Source organism: Pygoscelis adeliae, unplaced genomic scaffold (genome assembly GCF_000699105.1).
Source record: "Pygoscelis adeliae isolate BGI_AS28 unplaced genomic scaffold, ASM69910v1 Scaffold57, whole genome shotgun sequence".
NCBI classification, from domain to species: domain Eukaryota; kingdom Metazoa; phylum Chordata; class Aves; order Sphenisciformes; family Spheniscidae; genus Pygoscelis; species Pygoscelis adeliae.
Genome location: NW_008825615.1, coordinates 45897 through 51435, shown reverse-complemented (window position 1 = coordinate 51435; position 5539 = coordinate 45897). Strand labels below are relative to the sequence as shown.

At 42.9% G+C, this 5539-nt stretch overlaps 1 protein-coding gene across 4 annotated transcripts in view; it reads left to right on the top strand.

Moving 5' to 3' along the window:
- ANKRD6 (ankyrin repeat domain 6) overlaps positions 1–5539 on the top strand; it is a 35384-nt gene that overhangs the window by 11419 nt on the left and 18426 nt on the right. The window lies entirely within an intron of this gene.

Genomic DNA, 5539 nt, shown 5'->3' with positions numbered 1-5539 from the left:
GCCCATCTGTGAAATGGAGCAGATTTGCAAGTGTAATGGGAGTATCAGTTTATTCAGATGTATCCTGAGTATGTTTTTTGACTTCTCCCAGCAAAAATGATTCATCAGGTATTGAAGACAAAATTGCAGGTACTTTACAAGTACAGTCAGTTTTCCTGAGAAAAGCAAGTTGCTGCTCTAAGAACGCAAGAACTTCCACTGATTTGGTCTGATTTGGTTTCTGTGAAAACTGTTTTTTGAGTAAGTCTGGGGTTTTTTTAATCCTCTAGGAATAAAATCTAGGCTGTTTATATGTAAACATGATAGCCATAATGGAAAAACAGTAAATCAGTGTTTAGCATCGTTGCAGTTTAGTGAAGAATCTTGCACTGTAGAAATATTCAGCTCATAGAAGACCTATTTCACGTGCCTTGCAAGCTTCTCAGGGGCTTCACGTTGTATCCACGTTGTTCACGACAACTGGATACTGCTTCTAAATGCGATGACTAATCTGAACAGAATAGATGCATGCTTGATTCACAGATACTGTTTCTTTAAAATGTATTTTGATTTTAGCTCTGTATTTAGTACTAGTAATTTGGTTGGGGTTGAGGAGAGCCTCAGGAGTTGCTGAGTCTCAGAGGGTGTGTTTGGATTTATCTCAGAGGAGGAAGAAGGCTAAAACTCCAAGTAAAGATTTTTGCTTGTGAAAGGTATTAACTAAAATATTTCTGCTTTCCTTTTACATAGGTCTTCAAAGAAGGTTCTCTATTTATGGTTTCTCCTTGTGTAATTAATTTTTACACTTTATTTATGCCCCACAGAATATGTTCTTATTCTCTTTTAGTTGCAATCTATTGATTATGCCTTCGGTCACTTTTACTGTGTGCTCATTTGGCAGTGAAGGCATCTTAGTTTCAAGTGTTGGTTAACATCTGTATGTTTCATTGCTGTTTTTCAGGAATACAGATTTAGGTTCAGAGATTAAATCGCTCATGAGAGTGGGGAGTATCATATTTAATTGAAAAGTAAATTACTTAGTTGATTTTTGTCTGTGGCATTGTTGCGATAACACAAAAAAACCTCCAGGTTCTAAAAAGATGACCTATATTTTATTTTTGTAAATAACAAGAGAAACCTAAACACATTTTATTTTGGAGTTGACTCTCTTTAGCTAATGAATGAACGCAAGACTAACTTTTCATCTGCCACATGATAAGCAGAAACTTAAAAGTTGCTAAATGTTGTGGAGAGATTAAAACACTCACTTCATGTTCTACAGATACATTCTTTAAAACACGGTAAGAGCCGTAAGAATTAGTTGAAGAATGACCTCCAGTGGCCTGGAGTGGGATTATTATGAATTTCAACCGGTGGAGTCCAGCTCTGTAGAGTACGCCACCCCGGGAGCTAACTCTTTCCTTCTCCCTGCCAATACTGAAAACTCTTACTGGGATCCCAATGCCATCTCTGAATGGTCAATGAGTATCCATACAGCACACACCTCAGAAATAGTCAAGGAGAAAGTTGTCCCGGTGAAGGAAATCAAGGACGAAAAAGATAAGAGAAACCAGAAGAGAAAGGCTAGGAAGGAACCTAGAAGATCAGAAAGAGAGAAGGAGGTTAGAAATCTTGTGCATCAACCCTGCCTTGCGCTTGACGTCTCCCATGGCTGCATGCTGCGAAACCTCGGCCTGGCGGTCTGGCATGACCGAGCTCTTCTGCGGTGCATGGCTGCATGGCGGGCTTTGCGCTGGGTACTCTGCATCAAGTTTCCTGCCCTGTGTGCGCTCTCTGAAAATCTAACTGGGAAAACAAGTTAATTTAAAAAAAAAAGGCCTGAGGCCCCAAAACTTCCCTTCTGGAAGCTCCAGTTCAAGAAGCAGAAAATTAATTTCAAATGGAACAATAACCCAGGGTTCATAATAATTTCTAGCTGAATGTAAATATGCAAAGTGGCTTATTCCTGTACTCCCATTTCAGTCTCATTTAAGCTGTAATTTGTTTCATTCATGATTATTTTTTCATGTTTTGATCACTTCTGCTGGTCGTGCATCATCATTTATCGTTCAGAGTGAAGTTCTTACTGTGTTTCATGATGACTGCCTTTCTTTAGCAAAGGAGGAGGAGAGCAGCACAGTGACACTGAGAAACACTAGGGCACATTCAGTTGTCTTGGTGTACAGCTGCTTCAGGATTTCCACATATGCTTGTATGCTCCTGCGAGTATTTAACACTTGGTTATATTTTAAGTTTAAAATATTTTGAGCTTGTATGAATTTAGTGGTTTGATTTCATAGTATAAGACTTTGCAAGTGCCGTCCAGCACTTTGTACTGGGGATTGAAGGCATGAGTTTTTGCTGGATATTTTGGTGCAATTCTCCTGTGGCAAGACAGTTTGTTTGGTGATTTCTGCAAACACGGAAAGACAGTGAGGAGGCAAAGTGTGACACCGGAGGGGGGGCTTTAAAGGAGATCGTACAACTGATGGGCGCTCTGGAGAATAGGAGTGTGCAGGAAAACAAAATATGTTGGTTATAGTACTTTTTAAATCGGAGAAAGGAAAAAGTAACGTATTACAAACCAGGATAAAACAAATTTCATTAAATTTGGGCAGTAGAGTCTATAATAGAGACTCCCATAACCCAGGAGAGCTGGCAGAAGTACTAATATCTACCTGAAACCCTTTTGTAAGTTGCTTGTGCTGTTTCCTTTCCCTTGGGGTGAACTTCAGACGTAAAATAGATGCCTATCCAGTTCCTAGGTCCCTGCTCCCAGTGGTTGCATCCACTGCTTTAAGTTAGTCAGCAAATGAAGAAACTCGAGGAGGTAATAGCAAACACCAGGACACTGAGCAAGCACCACCGGCCTGGCCAACGCAGAAATGCTAAAGGAAAGGGGTAATGCCAAAATCCATAGAGAAGGTCAAGATTTAAGTATCTGCCTTTCTTCAGAACTCCCAGCCTGTAGCCCTGTCCTGAAAGCAGGCGTTTAAGCTCTCTGTAAAGAGCACGGTTTCACCCTTTGGAAAAGTACCGGATGGTGCTGGGCCTTGCTGTGCAATAGCCCCGTTACCGGTAGAGCGCGCAGGGTGTCCAGTCCCTCATCCTCTGCACCAGGGGATGCAGACTCCCATCCTGGCCTCCCACCAGCATCTCCCTCTCTCTAGCCCAGTGAATATGGATGTTTTTCTTAAAGACGGAGTGCTTTCAACACAGCAGTGCTCTCATGGCAAGACAAGCTGGGTGACTACCGTAATCTCTGGGCTGCTGCAGAAGAGCCAGCGGCCACCTCCTTCGCTGGCCTCGTTTCAAAGGGTGGTGGGCCTATCTGCAACTTGCATGGAGCTTCTCCCAGCAAGTGTGCAACGAGGGCGCTCACAGAGCGAGAGAGAGGAGGGGAGACAGCTGCGTTAGGGGCTGCAGCAGTGCTGGGTATGTGCTACGCGACGACCTCCTTGGTGCCACCATGACTGCGGTGCCCTGTGGCGGCGTGCAAGCCGAGATGTCCGGGGCGCTGGAGTGGAAACGGCTGAGTTTGAGTTGCTTTCAGGGCTAGGCAGCAGCTGAGGAAGGGGATTTAAGACGCACCATTGTAGACTTAAGTGCCTTACTTCTACCAAGCCTCACTTAAGCACCTAAATGTCTTCTTGATTTCGGGCCCACGTCTGCATTTAGGCAGACTCTGTTGTTTCTGTCAAGGTCACATTTGCGTGACACAGCACTGGAGTTCTCTCTCTTCATTGCTACTGATCTGCGGTCTGTTCCTAAGGCATAAATCACTTACAGATAGGATTGTCAGGTGTGCCCAACATAATAGTCTGGGCAGTTAATATGCATTTACTGGTGCAATTTCTCTCTGAGCCCCCTAATGCCTTGCCAAAGGCAGAACTCTGGTGAGTGCTTTCAGAGGCAGTTATTTTAGCCATTAATAAAAAGATACACGAGTCAGTGATTACACTGTCTGAAAATTCACGCTGTGAAAAAATATAACTCATCTGTTCAATCTGACTCCATAAGAGGCAAGATAGGGTTTTGCTCCTCTGCTAATGGGGAGGCAAGACAGGTTAGAAATGCAGCGGTGCAGGCAGTATTATTTATAGTTGGGCTATGCCATCTGTGGCTGGGTCGCTCAATGACTCACATGCAGAGGCCATCGCAATCTGGTGGTTCAGCTTCCACAGCACCTTAAGCAGTTTAAGGTTGACGTGTGTGCTGAGGCTCGAGGGAAGGGTTGACCAGGTCCTGCCCTGCTGACTGAAGGGCCTGGGGGTGGTAGGGACCTTCTCCAGGACATTGATACCTGCCATCTTTTCACTGGGAGGTGCCTCAGTCCAGGTGAGGCAGGGTTTGAGATATCCTTTGACAGTCCCTGTTATGGGGATGAGGTATTTATTTACCTGGTCAGGGTGCTGGTTGGACCTTACTCTTAGATGCTTGGCTCTCCCCATGCTGGTGCAGCAATACTAGTTGGCAGGGATAGGTTGACGGATTACGTTCCACTTCATGGTAGTCAGATAAAATTACCTTTGCACTGTCCACATTACCCATTGCTGCAGTAGCAGTAGCTGTGCCAGTCATCAGTACCATGCACTATCGAAAGAGGGTGTTAAGTTCTTCCCCGGCTTGTTAGCAAACAGGTTTCTGTGCAGTAATAGTTACTGGAAACTATTCAACACTTGCACTTCTGAGATGGTATATTTTGGACATTTTCCATAACATTTTTGTTATCTTTAAATTTGGAATAAATACGCAAGTTCAGAGAACTTGCAGTGCTGTCAGTTTTCCAATACTTCATGTTTTTCTGAAAGTCCCGGTTCCTGGAACCATTATTGTCTTTGTTCAAAATCTCTTAAAATACATTTCCGTCCTTAATAGGGACAAGAACAAAAGTAAGGATATGTGACCTCTAGAGACAAAACATAGATGGCAAATTAAAAAAAAAAAAAAAAAAAGCCCTCAACACAGTTTTTAAAAATCAACTTCATGATTACAAGCCAGTTTAATGATTTACTGGTGGTGGCAGTTGGCATTACAAGGGTTACTGGCAGGTTGTGGTTGGCAATGCTCATTTTTCACTTATGGATTAATAACTATTTTAGTGTCATTAGCAGAAAAGAACCCCACCAAGAGCAATTCTTAAGTCAGCTGTTAATTGCCTTTGAGAACAAATTATTCAAATTATCCAGTTATCTAAAGACTTGTAGACTGTAGGACAGAAAATACAGGAATTCCTCTAGTTTTAGTGTTTAATAGAATGTGGTATTATCTGATAAAGATTTGTAGCAGAGAAATTTTCTATCTATTTAGGACTAGCTTCCTGCAAGCTTTTTTTCCTCAGGATACACTACGTATCTCTGCCCTGCATGTGTTTCTGGTGACTATTATCTAGATAAGCAGAAGTGGATTGGATTCCCATTCTGTTTATTCATCCCCCAAAAAGGTTGTGTGCAGCTTTGAAGCTGGTCTTCGTGCCTGGACTCAGGCTGTGCTTCAGCATTGCAGGTTCAAAGCAACTTCAAAGGAAAGCCAAGACTGGTTTTTGTGGCAGCAGTGGAGC